Below are 12,896 nucleotides of genomic sequence, written 5' to 3'. Positions count from 1 at the left end.
AATATTAATTCAAAACAGATGGTAGAACAAAATGTAAAGCACAGAACTGCTACAAGATAAGAGAGGAGAAAATCTAGGTGACTTTGGGGCTGGTATTGACTTTCCAGCATAAGATGCTGATAGAATAATCCATGAAAGACAGATTGATCAGCTGGACTGATCATTAAAAATTTCTCTGTGAAGGGGACTGTTAAAGGAGTGAAAAGACAAGTGGCAGACTGAGAGAAGATATTTGCGAAACACATACCTGATACAGGACTTGAATCCAAAATATATAAGGAATATTTTTTAAATTGAAGTATAGTTGATTTATGATGTGCCAATCTCTGTCAGTGTCGGCAAAGTGACTCAGTTATACATATATATTTTTTATTTTATATTCTTTCCCATTATGATTTATCACAGATATTGAATGTAGTTTCCTGTGCTATACAGTAGGACCTTGCTGTTTATCCGCTGCATACATAATAGTTTGCAGTTACCAACCCCAAACTCCCAGTCCATTCCTCTCCCTTTCCCCTCCCCCTTGTCAACCACAAATCTCTTCTCAATGTCTGTTAGTCAGTTTCTATTTTGTAGATAAGTTCATTTGTGCCATGTTTTAGATTCCACATACATGTGATATCATATGGCATTTGTCTTTCTCTGACTGACTTACCTCACTTAGTATGATAATCTCTGGTTGCATCCGTGTTGCTGCAAAGGGCATTATTTTGCTCTTTTGGGGGGCTTTCCTGGTGGCTCAGATGGTAAAGAATCAGCTTGCAATGCGGGAGACCCAGGTTCGTTGGGTGATCCCCTGTGTTGGGAAGATCCCCTGGAGAAGGGAATGGCAACCCACTCCAATATTCTTGCCTGGAGAATTCTATGGACAGAAGAGCCTAGCAAGCTGCATGCAGTCCATCGGGGCACAAAGAGTCGGACATGACTGAGTCACTAACACACGCATGGCTAAGTAGTATTCCATTATATGTATGTACCACATCTTTATCCATTCATCTGTCAATGGACATTCAGGTTTCCATGTTTTGGCTATTGTGAACAGCGCTGCCATGAGCATAGGGGTATATGTATCTTTTTGAATTATAGTTTTGTACAGGTATACTCCCAGAAGTGGGATTGCTGGGTTATAGGCTTAAAACTCAACATTCAAAAAACTAAGATCTTGGCATCTGGTCCCATCACTTCATGGCAAATAGATGGGGGAAAAAAGGAAACAGTGACAGACTTTATTTCCTTGGACTCCAAAATCACTGTGGACAGTGACTGCAGCCATGAAATTAAAAGATGTTTGCTCCTTGGAAGAAAAGCTATGACAAACTTAAACAGCATATTAAAAAGCAGAGACATTACTTTGCCAACAAAGGTCCATCTAGTCAAACCTATGGTTTTTCTACTAATCATGTAGGAATGTGAGAGTTGCACCATGAAGAAAGCTGAGGGCCAAAGAATTGATGCTTTCGCACTGTGGTGTTGGAGAAGACTCTTGAGAGACCCTTAGACTGTAAGGAGACCCAACCAATCAGTTCAAAAGGAAACCAACCCTGAACATCCATTGGAAGGACTGATGCTGAAGCTGAAGCTCTGATTCTTTGGCTACATGATGCGAAGAGTCAACTTATGGAAAAGACCCTGATGCTGGGAAAGACGGAGGGCAGGAGGAGAAGGGGGTGACAGAGCATGAGTTGGTTGGATGGCATCACCGACTCAATGGACATGAGTTTGAGCAAGCTCCAGGAGATGGTGATGGACAGGGAAACCTGATGTGCTGCAGTCCAGGGGGTCGCAGAGTCATACATGACTGAGCCACTGATCAACAAGTGGTGATTCTATTTTTCGTTTTCTGAGGAACTTCCCTGTTGTTTTCCACAGTGGCTGTACCAACTTACACTCCCACCAACAGTGTAGAAGGGTTCCTTTTTCTCCACACCCTCTCCAGCATTTATTATTTGTAGATTTTTTAATGATAGCCAGTCTGACCAGTGTGAAGTGATACCTCATTGAAGTTTTGATTCACATTTCTTTAATAACTAGTGATGTTGAGCATGTTTTCATGTGCCTACTGGCAATCTAATGTCTTTTTTGGAGAAAAATCTATTAAGGTCTTCTGCCATTTTTCAACTGAGTTATTTGTTTTTTTGTTGTTGAGTTGTAAAAGTTGTTTGTATACAAAATATACAAGGGACTCTTCAACCTCAACAATAAAAACATAGGCCACTGTATTTATTTACTCTTTGGCTACACTGTGCAGCATTTAGGATCTTAATTCCCAAACCAAGGATAGAACCGTCACCCCTGTATCAGAACTTCCCCCGGACTACCAGGGAAATCCCCAGTGAAGCTGATTTTTTTAAAGGAAGATCCTGCAGGCCACCTGTAATGAAACTACAGAACAATCATAATGTTCTTAGATCATGGGGGCTCCAGCAGAAACTGGGGGACCTGCTGGATGATGGGTGAGCATCCAGGCTATTCAGGACGTCCAGTGGCAAGTTCTAACTGGCTGGTAGAGGGGGATCTAGTTCCCTCAGATTTGGTGAAAGAGGCATGGCACTGCCTCCCCAAGATGCTCTATAATGGGGACAGCTCCCCCAAAGCAGAAGTAGGAGGCTGGGAGGAGGGCAGTCAAACATCCGCAAAGTTCTGCTACCTATTCTCAAAATCTGGTGTCGCGTCCTGAGGAGGATTCAAAGATGAAGCAGAGATGAACCAAGCATGGGACTCTTCTTCAAGAAGCTTCACAACCTAAGTGTCCATCAACAGATGAGGGGGTGAAGAAGAGGAGGTGTGTGTATACACACACACACACACACACATACACACAATGGAATACTACTCAGCCATAAAAAGGAATGAATTTTGCCATTTGCAGCAGCATGAATGGACTTGGAGAGGGTTATGCTAAGTGAAATAAATCAGACAAAGACAAATACTGTAAGATATCACTTATATCAAATACTGTAGGATTCCACTTTTATTTGGAATCTAAAAAACACAAACAACTAGTGAATACAACAAAAAAGAAGTAGATTCACAGATATAGAGAATAAACTAGTGTTTACCAGTGGGGTCAGGGAAGGGGGAGGAGCAAAACGAGGTAGAAAATTTAGAGGTACAAACTATTTTGTATAAAGTAAGCTACAAGGATGTATTCTACAGCACAGGGAATACAGCCAATATTTAATAATAATTATAAATGAAGTATAACCTTTAAAAATTGTGAACCAAGCATTCCCTGGTGGCCCAGTGGTTAGGACTCCACCGTTTCACTGTCAAGGGTGCAGGTTCAAGCCCTCACCAGGGAACTAAGATCCCACAAACTATGGCAGCGAAGCCAATAGTATAAATAAATAATTTAAAAATTTAAATAAAATTGTGACTCACTATATTGTATACCTGTAACTTATATAATGTTATACGTCAACTCTAGTTCAGGACTTCCCAGGAGGTAAAGTTCTTAAGAGTCTGCTTGCTAATGCAAGGGACACAGGTTTGATCCCTGGTTCTGGAAGATTCCACATGCCTTGGAGCAACTAAGCCCGTGTGCCAAACTACTGAGCCCATGAGCTCTAGAGCCTGTGAGCTGCAACAAATGCGCCCACTCACCACAACTACTGCAGTCCATGTGCTCTAGAGCCCAGCACGGCCAAAACCACATACACAAATAATTTAAAATATTTTTCAATAAAAATTTCTTAAGAACCTCAAGAGTTTCAGAAAGCCTCATTTTTAATGCTAAAATTCTAATTTAAAGTAATCCATGCTTGGTACAGGAGAGCTAGCTGGATGAGGCAAAAATGCCAGGACTTGAAATGTAGGACGTTTCATTTCACCCAACATGCTAGGTAAATCACAGGAAAGCAAAGTCACACAAGAAAAACAAGAGAAGACAAAATAAAAGCAAAGCCAAGCCAGCGCCTGCCCCCTTGGTGTGGGCCTGCCAGCAGCAGGCAGGTACAGGATGTCCTTCGCAGCTTTAATTGTAAGGGCCGAGAACTAGAACCAGCCCCGAAGTCTTTCCAACAAGAAAGTGGACAAGCCATGGCGTGTTTCTGTAACAGAGGGCCTCATGAATGACTATGAACAAACTACAAACGCAGAGGGATTTTACAAACTAGAAAAGCCAGACACACAGGTGGACATGACCTTAACCCCACGTCCTCTTGCCTGGAGAACCCCATGGACAGAGGAGCCTGGCGAGCTATATAGTCCATGGGGTCGCAAAAAGTCAGATGCGACTGAAGCGACTTAGAACGCACATACAAACTTCTCCTACACTGTAGGGGTTTAAAACAAGAAAAGAAAACTACGCTGTAGTATTAGAAGTCAGAACAGTGAGTATTTTAGGGCAGAGGGAAGAGGAGGTAGTTGGAAACGGCCTCCTGGGGTGTGCCTGGTGGGGGTGGGGGGGTTGCTTCAGGAAAGTTTATGGACCCTCAGGTTTTATGTGCATTCCTGGATGTGTGTTATATTCACAATGAAAGAGTTTTACCAAAAGGCAAGAGGAGATTGAATCAGGTCCATGGGACTCGAAATTCCTTTTTTCCTAGATAGGGTCCTTATCCTTATTTCACACTTTGCAGGAGACCCTGGTGTTTCTCAGAGAGTCTATTAAGAACCTGAGGATAGTCCTAAGAAATGCAAATTAGAACAACCATTGGTAGTGTGTTTGCCTGGTATCCATTATGAACCCCGGCTGTGATTCCAAGTGGGCACTGGGAGGGAAGCAGGAGGGGGCAGCGCTGGGACCCCCGATCCCAGGCTTTCATCCTAAGGCGACAACTCAAAGAAAAGAGCTCCAAGTATATACAAAGGTGTTTATACTGGTGTCATTTATAACAAGAAGATGCATGGGAACCATCCAAGCGGGACCACAAGGGACTCACCACAACCTGTGTCCTAAGGCCCCTCCCAGGCCGTTTCATAGCCCCCCATCCCAAATCAGTGTGCAATTCCCTCCCTCAGCCCTGAGTTTATGTCTGTGAAAAATCTTACAAAGGCTTAAGAATCAAATATCATTCAGCGAATCACCTTTATTGGGAACGCTTGAATTACTTGAAATGGACAATTCATGACCACACACATCGCTGGCTCTGATATATGCTATCTTTGTCATTTAGCCACCATTCGTGTTGACTGTGGGGTCTTTCAATGACTTTTTAGCCATTTTAAGGTTTTCCCTCAAGCACCTCTTGGCAAGAAATCTGAGCAGTCTCTCGGAGCATCAGCAGTGGTTCTTCCAAACCAGAAACTTGTGCCGGAGCCAACAATGTCACAGACGAACGGCGAGTGCTCCAGACAGGGGCGGCTTAGCTTGATGGCCGGAGGCACCAGGGTGCCAGCGAAGAAACTCTGCCGGGACTTGCGACTATCTGAGGACATCCTCTCCTCCTCCTCTTGGCTATCCCTTCTTACTGGAATACGATCTGGGACATAAGGCTCCCAGGAAATATCAGTAGGGGACCAAGTGAATGATCTAATGCCACCTGTGTGCCAGGCACAGTGGAGGGGGGGGGGGTTGGTTACCCATCAAGTCACCAGCTCTGTAAGGTCCGTGTGCTGTCCAAATTCTACAAATGAGGACACGAGAGATGCTAGGAAGGCTGGGACTCTCGTTACTTTCTTGCTCTGTGACCTTGGACAAGTCAATTAAACTCTCTGGGCCACAGTGTCCTCCTCTGGAAAACAGGAATAATAATTCATATCCCCCATCTCCCAACTCAGTGTGGAAAAGACTCTGAAGTCAGACAGACTTGGCCCAGAGCTCTGATACTGCTCCATACACTATGTGACTTAGAGGGTCGGAGGTCACTTCACCGCAGAACCTGGAAACCAGAAGTAATCCAGTCCCAGCTACACCTGCAGGGAGTGAGGTCAGTGGACTCCTGCAGGCCCGGTGTAGAGAGCTCAGTGAGTGAGGATTTCCTCCAGCTCCAGGTGCCTTTCCTGCACCTTGAGAGCCCGCCCCACATCAGCTCCTCCGTGGGGGCTGCCTCCCCCGGCCCCCACCTCCCGCTTGGAGCTTCCAGGTTGGGGGCGGGGAGGTGCGGGCATCGGGGAGGGCACTGCAGCCCCCCACGTCCGTCCTCTTCGTGTCATCTGTAAAATGGGCAGCAAAGCCACACGGATGCGGGTGCCCCCAGGGCGAGCTGCTTTCCGCACCTCCCGCATCGGAAGTGAAGGCTGGCGGGGCAAGGGGCCTCGGATGTCCCCTCCTCGATGGGAAAACAGTCACCATAAATGTCAAAGGACGTGCAGCCTGTCTGATTTAAAAAAAAAAAAAAAAAAAAAAGCCAGGGTTTGCAGGCCGGAGACCCGGCCAGGGACGAGCGTGGAGGTGGGCAGGGGCGGGCGTAGGCGAGTCTGGGGCAAGTAACCCAGGGCCGGAGTCTGGGCTGAGAGCAGACAGTCCTGGGGGCCCGCCCAGCCCTGTCGGTACCATTTCGTGTCTCCAAGCCGATCGCAGGGCTGGGCTGGGCCAGTGCTGCCCTCCCTGGGCCGTTAGGACATCGCAGGGGCTCCCACGCCGGGCGAGTCTGACCCCAGCGTCCATCCACCCCACGGCCACCCCTGGCTTTGTCCCCAGCGACCCGGCTCCGTCTCCCCCGACGTTCCCGGGGGGCAATCCTTTCTGTCGCCGGCAAACTGCGGTTTGCAGAGAATTCATCCGTGAGAGCCCAAGGCCGGCGACCCCGGGTTCGCAATGTCCGCCAAAGACCGACACGTGCGCACCCAGGATCACAGCGTGGGGAGTCGGTGGAGGGACGGCATTGGGCGGCCGCTTTTCTGCTCCGAGTGCGCGGGCGCGGCGACCCCCGGCGGGCGACAGCGGGCTGGGTGCAGTGCCAGGGACTCTCCGCCAGGCGGCGCCCGCACGGCCCGCCGCGTCCAGGCTTCCAGGGGCAGCCCGTCCACCCGCTCCCTGGCTCCACGGCTGTGTCTGTGATGCGTTTCTCGCCCCTCGCCCCTGCCTCCGGCCTGGGTACCAAGCCTTCTGCATGGCACGGAGGCAGGGGACTGCCGCCTAGAACTGGAGTCCTGCCTCACTGTGATGGGACAGGGTGAATTGGGATGACTTGACTCTTCATCTTTCAGTGTCCTATCTTTTTGCCTTTTCTTATTGTTCATAGGGCTCTCAAGGCAAGAATACTGAAGTGGTTTGCCATTCCCTTCTCCAGTGGACCACGTTTTGTCAGAATTCTCCACCATGACCGGTCAGGCTTGGGTGGCCCTACACAGCATGGCTCATCGGTTCACTGAGCTAGACAAGGCTGTGGTCCATGTGATCAGATTGGTTAGTTTTCTGTGATTGTGGTTTTCATTCTGTCTGCCCTCTGATGGAGAAGGATAAGAGACTTATGGAAGCTTCCTGATGGGAGAGACTGACTGAGGGGGGAAACTGGGTCTTGTTCTGATGGGTAAGGCCATCCTCAGTAAACCTTTAATCCAATTTTCTGTTGATGAGTAGGGGCTGTGTTCCCTCCCAAGAAAACTAAGATCATGGCATCTGGTCCCATCATTTCATGGCAAATAGATGGGGAAACAGTGGCTAATTTTATTTTTGGGGGCTCCAAAATCACTGGAGATAGTGACTGCAGCCATGAGATTAAAAGGCGCTTGCTCCTTGGAAGAGAAGTTATGACCAACCTAGGTAGCATATTAAAAAACAGAGATATTACTTTGCCAACAAAGGTCCATCTAGTCAAAGCTATGGTTTTTCCAGTAGTCATGTATGGATGTGAGAGTTGGACTATAAGGAAAGTTGAGCACCAAAGAATTGACACTTTTGAAGTGTGGTGTTGGAAAAAACTCTTGACAGTCCCTTGGGCAGCAAGTAGATCCAACCAGTCTGTCCTAAAGGAAACCAACCCTGAATATTCATTGGAAGGACTGTTGTTGAAGCTGAAACTCCAATACTTTGGCCACCTGACACAAAGAACTGACTCATTTGAAAAGATCCTAATGCTGGGAAAGATTGAGGGCAGGAGGAGAAGGGGACGACAGAGGATGAGATGGTTGGATGGCATCACTGACTCAATGGACATGAGTTTGAGTAAACCCCGGGAGTTGGTGATAGGGAAGCCTGGCATCCTGCAGTCCATGAGGTCACAGAGTCGGACAAGACTGAGCGACTGAACTGAACTGAACTGACTCTTCATCGAGCTATGTGACCTCAGACATGACACCCACCCTCCCTGGGCCTGTTACTTTATCTTCACAGTACACAAAGCAGTTCATTCACGATCTCTGGATTCTGGCCCTTGACCCCAGGTTGTAGACAGAACTGGCATCAGTTCAGGGCTGCAGTGTGGGGGTCGGAGAAACTGGACCGTATGGCCTGAGAGCTGCTCTCCGCAGGACTGGGGTGACTGATAGGTAGATGGACAGACAGAGAGTCCCCATTGGGCCCTGGCTTTTTTGGCACAAAGGATGGGAGGATGTCTGGCTGGGCATGCTGCCAACGCCAGGGCTCCCCTGACCAAGGGGCCTTGCCCACAGGACTCTCACCTGGAGAATCCCAGACTGCGGAGGGCCAGCCTCTGGTCCCTGCCCCCCTCACCAGTGCTGGGGAGCTCCCTGGCTCATCTGCAGTGTGATCTGTCTCCAAATGGAGGAGCCACCCCCCTGCTGTTTCCGTGGCAAGGACTCCTAGCTGTCTCCCAGCATCCATTTCCCAGCCTCCCTTGGAGCTGAGTGTGGCCACAGGCCCCAGTTCCGACCAATGGGAAAGAAGCATTCCATTCTCCCTGGTTGGTCTGCAGACTCGGACAGGGAACATTGAGCATCTTCAATGATGAAGATAGGGAGGGTGCTGCACCCTAAAGATGACAGAGCAGAAAGATGGAAGGAGCCTGGGTCTCTAACTCCGGTGGGGGGGTCTCCTTATTGACACTGCACGGCTAGTGCTCCAGCTATAAAGAGAAATACATGTTTAACTTGCTTAATATCATTGTTCTTAACTTCTGCGCTGGCAACATCAGCAGTTTCCTTGTTAGGTCATTGAAATAAGACAATCACACGACTAGCTACTATTTAACAGGTGCTTACTGCACCAAATGTATTAGTCAGCTTTCACTAGGTTATGCTGCGGTAACAAATCACTCCAATCTCAGTGGTGTACAACAAACACAGGCTTCCTGATGGTGTTACACGTTGGCGGTGTGAGTTGTCTCCAGCCCTGCTCCACTGGAAGACATGCCTCCCTGAACAGTGCTGCTATTCCTAGCTTACAAGGGAGGAGGGGAAACACGTAGGTGTCATTTTCTTGGGTGAGGTTTCTTGCTCTGAGGTTCCTACTGTGACCTGTCCGCTGTGAGCCCTCCAGAGGGAATGAAGGGGGAAAAGATCTTCGCTGGGAACCTCCAGCTTCTGTCCTTTGCTGGGCACACGTCATGGCTGAAGCCATGGGTGGCAGATAGGTGCCCAAGGTCACATTTCTGGCCAGCAGGAAATCTTGCTAGGAGATCACTCAACTCCCAAGGTCCCATCTCTTTCCCCTAGCCTGGCAGTCACCGTCAGGACCCAGCACCCTCCCCCAGGCTTCAGAGAGAATCTATATTTCTAGCCCCTACTCATTGGGACCTTGGACCAGGGAGAGACACCTGATCCAAGCTGAGCCAATCCGAATATTCAAGAAATTGAAAAAGGACACAGAAGATGAGATAGAATATTGAAACTAAGTTAACAGCAGTAGAAATAGTAACAGTGAAAATAACGGCAGCTAAGGTGTATCAGGCGCTTCTGGGTAGGATCTGTGAGTGCTTGACAAGTATGAAATCCTGCTAACTGGCACGGAGTCAGATGAAGTGATCTGAGCCTCAGAGAGAGGAAAGGACTGCCCTGAGGTTATCTGGGCACACATACCTCTGTCTCCCCTGGGATTAACTTCTTGAACATTCCAGGATCTTCAAGACCTGGTACCAGACCCCCTCCTACCCCATCCCCCGCCCTCCCCCAGCCGTCTCCAAATGACTCACAATTCCTTTCCTTCCCGCCTCCACGCCCCTGCCCTTGCAGCGACTTCTGCCTGATCTTCTCCAAGTCCCTGCTCAAATACCTCCTCTTCCAGAAAGCCTTCATCACCCCTCTCCTCCACTGCAGATGCCCCGGGCCCCCAGTGCTGGACAAAACCCAGAGACCACGAGCGGGGCTCCCTTCGTGTGTCCACCTTCCCTGCAGATCGGCCTCCTTAAGGGCAGGGCCCGCTTTGGGTGGGAACCGGGTCCCGAGCCCTCCTGTGCCCGTCCCCCTTCATCCTCTTGGAGCGGGGGATTATGTTTATATCACAACACTGTTTTACAGAGAAGGGAAAGGCAGGCTCAGGAACACAGAGTGGTCTCCCCGGGGCCACACAGCCTGGTAAGCGGCTGAGCCACAGTTCCAGCCTCAGTCTCAGATGCCTCGGTCTGGGCCCTGATCTAAATCACTTCTTTCTCTACCTTCCTTCACTCCTGTCTCTGAAAAAGGAGGCAAGGAGGGTCCCAGAGTAGGGGTGAAGCAAGGGAACTGGGAGGGGTCTGGGTGGGCAGAGGCCAAAGCAGCTGGCTTCAAAAACAGAACCACAGGGCCTGGGAAGTGGGGGCTGCTGCTTCCAGACACTTCCCGGTGGCTTCCGGGGGCCTCATCTCCCTCTGCAGGTGCTACGGTTCCCCACTGCTCCTGGGTCAGCCCCAGCGCCGCATCCCGCCACTGCTCTCACGTGCTCGTGGAGAAACAATTCAGGTTTCACACCGACAATCTATAAAGTCCTTCCCCAGGTTCACAGGGATCCAGCCTGTCCTGTTTTCAAACCTCCAAGGGCTCGCCATGCCAGGGGGGTGAGCCCCAGATTCTGAGTCTCCTGCTTTGAGGTGCTCTGTAATCTGGCCCTGACCCCCTTTCATGCCATCCTCTGCTCCCCTCTAGCATGTGACCCCCACCCATGCCTCCAGGTTGCCTGCCTGCTCGCCTGGAATGTCTCCCCGCTCTGCAGCCGGAAAACTACTCTGACCCTGAGATCCAGCAGGAGGACTCCTCCTCCATGAAGTCCTCCCTGCTGCCTGCCCCCGACATGGGGTCAGCTGCTGCTTCCTCAACTTTTGGTGGCTGGTCTTTTTACCACTCCCACCAGAAGCATCTGGATGGGGGCCCAGGGCTGATGCCTCTCTGGTCCCCACAGCCAACCCACAGGAGGTGGCTAAGGAGACACAATCGCTAGCCTCAGCTTCACATTTTATTGGTGTAAGAACCAGCTAAAGGCCAGAAAAACTCTAACGTGGGCCTCCATCCTCATCATAGCCCTTTGGGGTCATTCCAACCATTGTCCCCACTTTGCAGAGTAGGGAACAGAGGCAGAAAGCAGGGAGCTGGTTGGGCCGCAGTCACGGGACTAGTGGGAGGTTGTGTGACATCGTAGTTAAATCCAGTCACCAGCTGTGCCACCAACCGGCTGTGTGACCACAGGCAAGCCTGGACCTCACTGTCCCTGTCTCTGTATGTGTGACAAGGGGTGACGGCGGCGCCTCACTCTCACAGCTGCCTGGCACACTTAGGGAGGTAACGGGGATAAAGGGCCCGGCAGCAGGGGAGCTCGGCGCAATGGTGGTGTTCCTGCTGTTGTCTCTCTGTCTAGGGGCTCAGGTAGGAGGCTGGCTTCATCCTGTCCCCCCAGCGGGGCGGGTCTCAGCTCCCTGCCCTTCCAGTGTCACCCCGGCTTTTCTCTGGACTGCGGAGGGCAGCGGAGATGGGGAGCTGGTTCTGCCTGTGGCCCCGAGACACCTGGTGAGAAGCCCAGCTTGCCCAGCTCAGAGCTTCCTTGGGTGGGAGGAGACGGCTTTGGGGTCCATATCCCAGAGCCTTCTAAGGCCTTGAGCCCCGGTGGGACCTGTGAGTCTGGGGCTTGAAGCCCAGCTCGCTATTTACCAGCCGGGTCATCCTGGTCAGCTGTTGGTCTCCAGGGGGCCTCGGGACTGGGCTTCTGGACTCTACTTACCCACTCACTGAATGGGCACACCAGCCCTTTCCTCCCTGGGAAGGTCACGTTACACATGCAGGGGCTGTGACCTGGCTGAGGGCACCCAGCAAATGACTGAGCAGCATGATCAAACCTGGGGCTCAGAGCCAGGCTTCCACTCTGAACCAGGGTTCTGAATTCTTAGTTGAGGCTGTGGCTTTGTTGTGGGGGTGGGAGAGGCAGCCCACTGGCACAGGGCTGTGAAGGTTTTAGAAACCTCTGGGGCTCAGGCAAGAAATCCAGGGCAAACGAGCGCCGGGCAGATGCACTGTTCCTGAAAATGAAGATGAGAGAAGATGGATTCCCAGGTCCTGCAGATGTGTTCCCCCAGGGTGGGGCTGGGACATGCAGGTGTCAATAGTCGCTTCCTCCCCATGGTGGCTTCTGGAAAGTACCTGGAGCCTCAGTTAGGCAGGGACCTCAGGGTCACCGTGTCTTTCTCTGCCTTCACAGAGAAGGCTCAGGGTAGCATGCTGACCACTGCGGTCCCTAAGGGACAGCTCACCCAGGCCCCTCCTGGTTCAGAAGTGGAGGGGTCCAGGTCACACAAGGCCAGGGCACAATTCGAGATCAGTGTCACAATATTGAGACACTGGCTATCTACACACTAATCTTCAAAACAACCCCGGGAATATTACTCCCTGCTTTTTTACAGATGGGGAAACAGAGAAGTTTGGGGTTTTTTTTTGTTTGTTTTTTTTTTTTACCTCCTGTTGCCTGAAATGGGCCCCAGGGGTAGAAATTAGGAGGGTGCCCAGGGGTGGGGGAGACAGGCCAGTTGAAGGCCAGCAGTGGGCAAGACAGGCCAAGCCCTGCCCCTGAGAGCTCATGGCCACAGGGGACACAGGCAGGAATTAGACTTCCCAAACACTGATTTCAATTCATCTGTGCGCAGTGCTGCTGC

Source organism: Dama dama, chromosome 8, assembly GCF_033118175.1.
Source record: "Dama dama isolate Ldn47 chromosome 8, ASM3311817v1, whole genome shotgun sequence".
NCBI classification, from domain to species: Eukaryota; Metazoa; Chordata; class Mammalia; order Artiodactyla; family Cervidae; genus Dama; species Dama dama.
The sequence above is the reverse complement of the archived record's forward strand: the minus strand, read 5'-3'. Positions refer to the sequence as shown.